Source organism: Peromyscus maniculatus, chromosome X, assembly GCF_049852395.1.
Source record: "Peromyscus maniculatus bairdii isolate BWxNUB_F1_BW_parent chromosome X, HU_Pman_BW_mat_3.1, whole genome shotgun sequence".
NCBI lineage: Eukaryota > Metazoa > Chordata > Mammalia > Rodentia > Cricetidae > Peromyscus > Peromyscus maniculatus.
Window position 1 is genome coordinate 117,577,434 of NC_134875.1, and position 11,387 is coordinate 117,588,820.

Consider the following 11,387-nt stretch of genomic DNA (forward strand, 5'->3'; position numbering starts at 1 on the left):
GATTAAAGGCGTGTGCCACCATTGCCCGGCTCCATTCTAATTCTTTAGTATCTATAGCTGGAGTTTTCTCCAGTCCTGCCTGGCCCACAGTCAGGACAAATCTGTCTTACCCTGCCTCTCCCCCAACTTTACAAAGGAACATTAGGTGACTGTCCAGGCTTCCAGCTGTCTCTGACTATCCTCTCAAGACTCCAGAAAGTTGCTTGCATCCTTCTCCCATTTTTCAGGTAATATTATATCCTTCTGAGGTCTTTGATGTAGTTGAAGATTAGATAGTTATAATTTTCCTTAGTTATGATAAAAGATAAGTTACATATGAAACCTTAGATTCACAAATATAAGATAGATAGGATATCTTCTTTAATTTTGCCAAATACAAATAGACTAGTTATTATAAATAAACTAGATATTGTAACTGTAATTCTAGCTTGATAATTGTTTTGTTATCTGTAATTTTACAATGTGAAAGTTAAAACCTTTCTTTTTGAAAAAAAGAAAAGGGGAAGTGCTGTGGGATGTTCTGTATGCTAAATGTGTTGCTCTGATTGGTCAATAAATAAAACACTGATTGGCCAGAAGCCAGGCAGGAAGTATAGGCCAGACAAGGTGAAAGGAGAATTCTGGGAAGTAGAAGGATGAGGCAGAGAGATGCTACCAGCCACCGCCATGACAAGCGAGATGTAAGGTACCGGTAAGCCACAAGCCACATGGCAATTTATAGACTAATAGAAATGGGTTAATTTAAGATAGAAGAACTAGATAACAAGAAGCTTGCCATGGCCATACAGTTTGTAAGCAATATAAGTCTCTGTGTGTTTACTCAAATGGGTCTGAGTAGCTGCAGGACTGGCGGGTAAGAGAGATTTGTCCTGAGTGTGAGCCAGGCAAGACTGGATAAAACTTAAGCTACAAGTACCATTTATGGTACTAAAGCTTTGAGGTACCATTATGGTACCTCAAGCTTGATTCTATAAGATTTCCACACTCTGATTTAAAAAAAAAAATCAAAGTTTTGCTCACTAGTGATATAAGCTATTGTGAGCATGGAATGAATGAGCTTCATTTACAAGACATTTTATTCACTAGTATTAGGAAGCAATAGTTAAAAAGTTGGGGTTTTCAACACAGTTTTCTCCAATATCAGTATGCTAATGGTGATAAAGTATCATAGAACAAAAAGACACTAACACTGCCTCACTGTTTTCAAACTATTTGCACCATGACATGTAAGGTCCCTGTCTAACAAATATCCTTGGTACCTTATCATAATCTGCAGACCATCGGCTACTTGATCCAACAATGGGGTTAAATCTCAAGTCTTAGGAGACCTGCTAAGCAGAGTTCACCTGGAGTGAAAATAAAAAAACCTTTTCAGGAGGATCTGAGTCAAGGCCAAAGATTAAGTCCATACAAGTAATCCTTAATAGCATCTATCACATACTCAGTTTCAGGCATTTCAATAGCTGAATGGTTCCTACAAGGAAGGATGCTATAAAGATTAACTCCCAAGGACACAAGGAGGAGGACCGAGTAAGAGGAAACCTGAGCAGCAGTCCGATGTCCTCTCTCTGTTCTGTGATATTCACAAACATGCAGGTGGCTGACCTCACCTGAAGAAGCCAGGATTCTGCCAGAAACGCTGCTGGTGGTGAACTGTGGGCTATTTTTTTCTTCTGCAGATGTGTGTCAGGATGGATTTGTGTCCCAAAGCAAGAAACTAGAGCATCAGCACTAAAGTTATTCCCCAGAGACTTCAGAACACCCCACAGGGAGCCCTCCCTCCCTCTGAGCATGGAAAGCACACTTGCTGATGTCACACAGCCTGGAAAAAGCAGAAAGTTCTGATTGCAGAGGGTGTGAGTGTTTGTGTGTGTGTGTGTGTGTGTGTGTGTGTGTGTGTGTGTGTGTGTGTGTGTATACTTATACATATATATGCATTACTCTACCACTGACAACAGATTGAGAAGTATTCTGCAACCTATTACATGTGGATACTCAGATGAGACAAACTTGAGCTACATATTTGAAGCTACCTACTACAATTGTTTTACTTGTTTCACCAGACAAGAAGGAAGTATTCCTGCCAGGGATAAAACAACAATGCATAGTGTCAGTCTCAGAGAATTTTTTTTCAAAAAGTCATTTTCCCCAATATATTCTCTCCCAAATATTGCTTCTACTGTGATGAAGAATATGAGACAACAGATTCTCTGTTGTTCATCTGGCTTACCCAGACCTTGAATTTAGTTAGTTAACTTCTTGGTTCTTTTGACTGAAAAATTAATGCGTTAAAAACCCATTTATTGCCTTCTTCAAGGTCGCCTGCAAGTAAAGACTCTATGAACATTTTAAACTTAGCCAATTACTTTTTGTTCTTTTGGCTCACTGTATTATGCAATAGCATGCTAATACCCAAATGTACTTAACCTTGCTGAAGACTAATTGATCAACTTTAAAATGATTTCAATTTTTATTTTAAAATGCACAAGTACAAAATATTTGCAGCATTACAGAGAGAGCTTTGATGATTTATTTCTGCAGAGCAGAACCAAAAGAATTTTCATTAAAAAAATGAACCACTTCTTAATCTGAAAATGACTTTTCCCTTTACTAAAAGAAAAAAAATCAGCCATTCATTTGAAATTTATGCATAACTGGCTATGCATTAAATACACCAAATAGGCTTGTGATATTAGATATTAGTAATATATTTAGAGATTTTTTTAGCACAATTAAGGAAACATGTCGACTTCCTTTCCCTTTATGCATCCTCCACATTTAATTCCCAAATGGAGTCACAAAAACAGAAGAAGACAAGCTGTTGATCCCAAAATGTTTTGCCATAGCAATATTTTTTAGAACAACGCTGGAGAAAGCTATGATTTCAACCTCTATGCCAGGAAGACAGTTCTGCAATGGACAAAGACATCGAAAGTCTGACAATATCCGTTGTACAAAGATCTGAGCAGAAAGTGCCTTTTCTCCTTTGTCTTATCCATTTAAGTTGGAGTGGCCCTGGGATCCAAATCTCTCCTCCCAGTCAATTTCCTTCCCTGCTTCTTCTCTTGATTAAATGATGTTGGCTACATTCTGATGGGCAGTGGAGATTAATTCTGGATATGTACAGAATCCACCTGGCAAACCTGATAAAGGCAACTTCCAAGAGCAGAGATGAAACAAAGGCCTGAATAATAGCACAGAGGATTTGCAAAGGACAAAAATATAGGCCACCATTTAATAGTGACAGTAATTACTTAAGTAAAAGTCAAAACACTTGAAAAAAGAAGAGGAAGGCAAGTAATAAATATTTAAAGTTAAAGCATGCCACTCTATTGATGTGCCACTTGAAAAGAGACCCTCCTCAAGTTAGTTCACAACTGGTGTGCTTCCTCTATATCTTTATAATGGGCAAATTGAATTATAATTGATACAAAATGTACATATGATTTCTTTAATCTCTTAGTGCCTTTTTACTCAAAGCGCTGTCTGGGAACTCAGTGGCACTCATATCCAACCCAGATATACAAAATCAGAACCTGCATTTTAACCAGATCCCTAGGTTGTCTACATGTTTGGGATTTCCCTTCTCAGAACAGTTGTAAATGGTCTCCTTTCCTGTACTTACAATACTTTCCTAGACTGTAAAAGGATTGCAGTTGCCTCAGAAAATACAACTCTAAATAATTTGCCCACCTATCAGGTCTGTTCATGAATCAGTAGGGTCCTGGATGGTCCAGTCATATCAAATGTACAAAAAAACCCAGGAGAATGCATCAACTAGTAGAGGATTAAGTTTCAAGAAGGCTGAAGTGATTATAGTACTAACTGGAAAATTTCCTGTTGTAAAGAACCATCTCCAATCTCTTCATTTCCTTAAAAAATTCATGCAGCATATCTTAAAATAAATTTAGATTCCAGTTACTTGTGGGAGATGTTTTCCAAATATTTATGACCTCAGACAGGAGACCGAATCAAGTCAACTTCAAGGAAAATGCAGTGTGCTCAGAGTCGGTAATGATTTGACCCAGCAATCACTTTAGAAGGAAACTTACACATCACTGTGCTATTGTTACTCTGTGGAAAACCAAGCCCATGGTAAAATTACATGTGCAAAATTTTACAAATAATTGATGAGAGAGTTAGAATTAGAGGCCTAGGTTTATGAATCAAATCATTTCTATGTCTCTGCCCAATGTGCATATATGTGATCTGCAAGATTATTTGCGTTGTGCAAATGTATGAAGTCCTCAGCTTTTCCTGTGAAGACAATTGCATCATCCAGTGCATTCAACAATGCCTTCACCTGCTCATTTGGAAACAGTTATTTTAAAATGAATTTCAAAAGCCATGTCCAAAAATAAAAAGAGGTGTAGCTCTGAAAAAATAGAGCTGTTTCAAAAGGAGCCAGGTGCCTGTTTGAGTAGTTAATGGATAATTTTAAGCATCTGATTGAAGTTAGCATTTATAACAATTATGGGTACCAATGGAAGCTTTACTGGAGAAGAGAAGAGGTGGTTTGAGTAAATTGCTTTCCAACTTGAGACTTGCAAAGTCACAATGAGGCCTGTTATTTTTCTCCCTGCCTTTGTCAAGCAGAAAAGAGATTTGGAAGGAAATTCGAAGGGCAAGCAAGTTCTCTCCCCTGAGCAAGTGCTAGATACTGAACACTCAGCTAACAGAATGAGATAAGCCAGTCGGCATGCTGCTCCAAAGCCTTAGAGGAAACACGGTCAGAAGAAGCTCAGAGGAAATCCCTCTATTCAACTTTAGATGGAGTTGAATTAGGCAAGATTATTGTTTAGTGTTCTTTGGTACTGCTTTTTCTTAATCCCCAAAGGGTACCCCCTTAGTATATATCTCCTTGGTGTGTATCTTTTAAATGAATAAGTTATGTGCTAATCCATAGTATTAGCTGTCTTCAAGAAAAACTAAGCTGTCAGCACATCAGCAAGGACTTGTTCCAGTGAGCATGGTGGTTCTTATCTAAAACAGTTGAGAATAACAAGTAACATCCTAAAGATTAGACATGAGAAAAAACTGCCGAAATGGCCAAGAACCTGACTCTAGATAGATCATGGGCAGAGGGGAAAACCTAATACTATTATTCTGCTAAAGGAATATAGTATTAAAATGACTCCTAATGACATACAACTATACCCATAGGTCAGTGCCTTGCTCAACTCACCTCAAAGAAGCTTCTTCTTGCAGTAGATGGGAATTAACACAGACACCCACAACTGGACAACATGCAAAGTGCAAAAGACTTTGGAGCACTCACTCCTAAATGGGATGTCTTCACCAAAGCCCTCCTGTCAAGGCTTGGGGTTTTATGAGAAAGAGAAGGTAAAAAGAGAATAAGAGCCAGAGGTGATGGATGACTCTAAGGAAATAGTATCTTCCAGACACAAACGGACTGGTGCACATATGAACTCACAGAGACAGTGGTGGCTCACGCAAGTTGTACAAATTCAAGCCAGATGGCATCGCAACACTGAGAGGGGGAAGTAAACACAAAGCACCACCTCTAACTAAGAAGCTGTTTGTAATCAATACCTGCTGACAAAGAGGAAAGTCAGCTTTCTCCAATAGAGTCTCACTGGATTATATCAGCCACACCCTAGAGCAGGCCCCACACCCAAGAACTGTTGGCCAACACAAAACAAACTTAATGGCATTTTTGTGGACTTTTGGCTTCATTTTACTTTGTTTGGGCATTTTTTGTGTCTTGTTGCTCTTTTGCATCTTTTGATTTTTGTTTTGTGAGATTTTTGTTTGTTTGATGCTTTTCTGTTGTTTTTGCTTTCCAGGTGGGGAGGATAGGAAAAACCTTTTAAAGAAAAGTAAGAGAGAGAGAGAAAGAAAAAGTAGTTGAATATCAAAAGGAAACTGTTTCCCATCAGGTTTTACTGAAAGACTACAGGACAAAACAATCAGTGGCAAGAACCCCCCATTCCAGTATGAGAAAAGAAACTTCTGTAGGGCTAAATAAAGAAACCTCAAAGCCTCTATGAGTTTCCTTCTCCCTGGAATTTGCTCCCCAAAACTAGGGTTCAACTACTACTAGTTTTGCCTTCTACAAGCTAACCATCATTGCTAGAAATAGAGTACACAACCAACATGATGCTACTCAACTATACACATAGAAATCAACTGGGGGTTGATTTGGGTTAGTTTCTCTGTAAGAAGCCAGGTATTTATTTATTTGCCTTGAAAGAAAAAGAAAAAAAAAAAAGAACAATGGGTCTGAAATGAACTCCAGCAGCAAACTGGAATAAAAGGTTGATAATGGCTTCTTGAGTGGCAGAGAACATTTTTCCTGCATTCTTCAAACCACACTGTATCATCTACTACCTTTACCAAATAGACAGGAGGCCCTGGTTGATTGTTAAATAATTTTCCCTAATGAATCGCATCTCCCTGAAGTATTACTTTCTGTAGCCCTCTCCTAAATGAACGTGCAAGTTGGCTCTGTGCTTTGCTTTAGCCATGAAAACATGAGCAAATGGGATTGGAGCAGGGGTTTCATATGTGCTTCAGCACTGAAGTTTGCCCTCTGGGAGACCCGAGAGCATGCCGTGGAGAAACAGAGCATTTCCCTGATGAGTCACTTCTCCAATTGAAACAATTTGATAATGTGTTTGCACCTCTGTGAATAAGATGATCATGAATAATACCACCGATTATCCAGTCTTATACCAAGTGACTGTGACATAAGTGGACTTGGGTGGGATACCAGCATCATTAATAATTTTTAAAAATTTATATTCATTTTACATACCAACCACAGACCCCCCTCATCCCTCCTCCTGCTCCCAGCACCGCCACCTCCCCCCTCCTCGACCCATCCCTCATCCCCTCCTCCTACAGGGTAAGGCCTCCCATGGGGGGACAGCTAAGCCTGGTACATTCAGTTGAGTCAGGGCCAAGCCCCTCCCCCCTGCATCAAGGCTGACCAAGGCATCTCACCATAGGAAATGGGCTCCAAAAAGACAGTTCATGCACCAGGGACAGATCCTGATCATACTGCCAGGGGCCCCTCAAACAGACCAAGCTACACAACTCTCTCCTGTACAGCATCAGTAATTCTCAAAAGCTCTCTAGGCTTTTACCTTACAGAAAGCAACATTTTCTATTATTATAGTAGATAACTAAAATTAAGAGATCTTTAAGTTGTTTATTGTCTTAACCAGAGTTAACAGTGTTTTGCTTGTTGATTTTATAGTTCCTCAAGTCATGAGAACACAGTGTCTCAAGAAAAGAACAAAACTCTTTTCTGTTAAGAATGTCTTTCTACTGGTATCCAATCAAATTTCATAGTAAGTTTATATTTTCATGATTCATCTTAAGTAATGTCCCATGAAACTATACATACTATTGCTGTGGGATGTTCTGTATGTCCTGTGGGAGCCCTTCTTGGGTTCTTTGTGGCGTTACCCAGCAGGTCCGTATAGAGGATGATTAGGACCATGGGCCTGAGTGCAGGTGTTTGAGATGGTCTGCACTTGGCTGTGCTGGGGGATGGTCTGTATGTCAAGTTGCTCTGATTGGTTAATAAATAAAACCTGATCGGCCGTGGCTAGGCAGGAAAGATAGGTGGGACTAACAGAGAGGAGAAATAAAAGGACAGAAGGGCAGAAGGAGACGCTGCAGCCACCGCAATGACCAGAGAGGCTGCAGCCGCCGCCATGACCAGAGAGGCTGCAGCCGCTGCCATGACCAGAGACACTGCAGCCGCCGCCATGACCAGCAGCATGTGAAGACGCCAGTAAGCCACCAGCCACATGGCAAGGTATAGATGTATGGAAATGGATCAATTTAAGATAAAAGCACAGTTAGCAAGATAAGGACAGTTAGCAGGAAGCCTGCCACGGCCATGCGGTTTGAAAGCAATATAAGTGTCTGTGTTTACTTGGTTGGGTCTGAGCGGCTGTGGGACTGGCGGGTGACAGAGGTTTGTCCTGACTGTGGGCAAGGCGAAAAAATCAAGCTACATACTATCATCATCTTAATTTTGTTTCCTACATTTTTAAAATCACGTTATATTGCATTTTATTGTATTGTGGCTGTCCTCACAATTGAGTAATGACTATCCATTTATGAAGAGTGCTCTAAATGTCTCAGTTCAACATTTGTGAAGCAAAACTATTCTTACAACCAAAGTTCAATGTTCCAGCACACGAGTCTCTCATGTTATTTCAAGACTGTGCACTATACATATACTATCTATTTCTGTCCTAGTTCTTTTTTTCTTTTCTGTGACAAAGTACTCAACCAAAAGCAACTTAAAGAGAGACCAGGTTCATTTTAGCTCACAGTTCGAGGTTATAGGCTCTCACGATGGAGAAGTCACAACAATAAGAGCTCGGGGGAGCTGATCAAATTGCATCCATATTAGGAACACAGAGTGATCAATGCATGTTTGCTAGAGCTCAGTCTCCTCTCTCCCTTTCACAGGCCAGAAATGAATCTCCAAGTCCAGGGAATGATACCACCCACATAGTTAGATTTTCCTATACCAGTTAACATAATTATGGCAATCCCTCACATACATTCTCAGAGAACCTTCGCCCAGGTAGACTGTGTCTATAAATAAGGACAATATGCTGTATGTTTCAAAAGCTAGAGGAAAGGACTTTGAAAGTTTGCATCATAAAGAGATGATAAATGATCAAAGATATAGGTAGATATGTTTGATCTGACATAATTTGACATTAAACAGAGCATATATGTCTCAAAACATCACATGATACCACATTTATATAGATAATGTTCTGTGTATCTAAGATAAATTGAAATAAAACATTTTAAAATAGAGTTAAGAAAATATTTTAACCAGAAGCAGAAATCATACATTTATACAGTGTTTTATGTACAAAAAATTATTGAAGTAAAAAATGATTAAAACCATAAATGTTCCAAAAAGATTTTCAATAAGGTATAAATGGACATAATGAAGTTAGTTGTGATGAGGAGATTTTGGGAAAAACTGTTAAATGATTTTTACATAACTTCTTTCTGGATTGGGAATGTAGCTATCATATACATGAGGCCCTAGGTTCAAATACCAGCAACACAAAACAAACAATAAAAATACAAATAAATCCAATCAGAAACCAGCATGGTACTGTTGTACCAGATGTCACATGTTGAGATAGTCCAGGAAGAGATGGAGTTGGCATAAGGAGGATAGATATGATCATTATACATTGTATACATGTATGAAATTCACAAAGAATAAATTAAAAATAAATAAATAAACAAACAAGAATCAGTTCCTCTTTTTCTCAGGACATACTCAGATACATGTTTAGCTAAACAATTTAAGGGACTATATCAGTTTGTAAATGACAAAAAGTAAGATTATCCTTCCCTAAAAAAAGTCAATGGTTCATGTGTGATACTGTTCCCATTAGTATTACAAGCTGGAGTTGCTAGGATTTCTTTATAGAAGCGCAAAGCGTTTTGCTGTGTATATTATCCACCATCACTCTGAAGGCATGCAAATTCAGAAAATAAAATTTATTAGATACTGGATGGATTGTGTCCCTTTCAGACTGTAGAATATGAAGTGTCAATCTATCATTTATAACCATAGCCATGAACCATCGCACCTCTCAGCTCCATATGTGGTAATTTAAAATTGGAAGTACAATTACTACTCAATATTGCTGTGAGATGAAAGAGGAATTTTAGAATAAGATTTAAGAGAAGAAAATTATAAACCAAAATTGAGCTATTTAACCCATCTGTGATTACAAGGCACCTAAAAACAAGAATAGACATTTTATTTGTATGGCTACTTAATACCCTGAGCTAAATTCTCCTAAAAGCACAGTAATAAACCCACTTAGTTCAATATAATAGACTAGCTCAGTTTGACTTGAATATTGAAATGTGGCAGTTTCAAGAGGACTGTTAAATATCATATTTCAAAAGTTTGTATGAAAGAAGTGTGAATTATTTCATAATTGTTATATTGATTGCAGGTTGAAATATTTGGGGTACATAGGATTAAGTTAAAATACATTTTCAAAAATAGGACTGTTCATTTGTCACTATACAAAAAAATCTGGATCTTACACCAGTTCTAGGACCAGTGCTTCGTGTCTGTCAGCTTGGTCAGCTTCAGTACCTGGGTCATCACTAGAAGCTTCTCCAGAACTACCACCTGCATCATGAAGCTCCATGAGTTTTTCCAATTCAAACTCGGGTGTCTCCAGCAATTTTTATTTTCTAAGGAAGACATCATGAAGAGGATAAATGATTACAAACCTTTTCTATGCTTCCCCAAAGGTGAATAAAATCAATTTATTAACCATTTCTTTCAAGTCCTTTGCCTGAACTTCTCAGGTCATGACTTCCATCATCTTCTTTTGGATCTAACATAACTATTGGTGTTGCTCACAGAACATCTTGCTTATTCTGGTTGTTGAGGTTGAGCAGAGCAGATGGAGCAAACAGCCATCAGTTGTCTTGACATCAACATGGGCTTCAATCACAGACTATCATTTTTTTAACCATGGAACGTATTTTGTCCTGGTAACATCCATATCATGGAAGTTAGTCAGACAGCTTTCTCCTGAACATCCTCAATAATTAGCTTGACTTTTCTAAATGCAGTTTCATCATTCTCTAGATCAAGGCTCAATTCAAACACATGACCTCTGATGCAATTTTGGTTCCACAAGTTCCTGTGACAAGTGTTTTTACAATGTTTCTAATCTTGAACATACCTGAAGCTTTCACGTCATGCCAATCTTTCTTAGAAAAAGGACCAATCACTTTCTTCTTGGCTCCCTTCCTGCGTCCTTTTGTCATTCATTTGTTCTTGCTGACCACCATGGTGCTACTCAGAGAGCCAAAACAGAAATTAAAATGTTATTAAAATTACTTTAGATCATTCCTATTTTTCCTTTTTTGTATGGTTACCAGAAAAAAATAGTTTTCGTATGGTTCGTATTATAATTTATTAAACAACCATCGCATAGATAGATAGGATCTGAATTGAGTATCATATTGTTTGGGGTTTGATGTGTTTTTTAATTGTTGTTTATTTGTTTGTTGTGACAGAATCTCACTATGTTACCTAGGCTAGTTTTGACCACATGGGCTTCAGGAATCCTCCTGCCTCAATCTCCCAAGTATTGAGACCACAGATACTTGCCACCATGCCCAACATTTTTGACTGCATTTTAATTCTGGCCTCTGCACAAAACAGCTGTGTGTTCTTTGACAATTTACTAACCTTTTCTATATCTTATTTATATTAGTAACAATAATACAAATAATAATACCTCATTAAGGTGTCTGAGAAGACAAAACAAAATGTTGTACATGAGATGTCTCACTCTGTGCTTAGCTTACAGTAAGAATTTAACATAGGTGAG

At 38.2% G+C, this 11,387-nt stretch overlaps 1 pseudogene; it reads right to left on the reverse strand.

Annotated features, from left to right (window-relative positions):
* Positions 1–10,076: 10,076 nt before the first annotated feature.
* On the reverse strand, positions 10,077–10,842 carry LOC102912414 (small ribosomal subunit protein eS1 pseudogene; annotated as a pseudogene).
* Between the last annotated feature and the right edge of the window lie 545 nt (positions 10,843–11,387).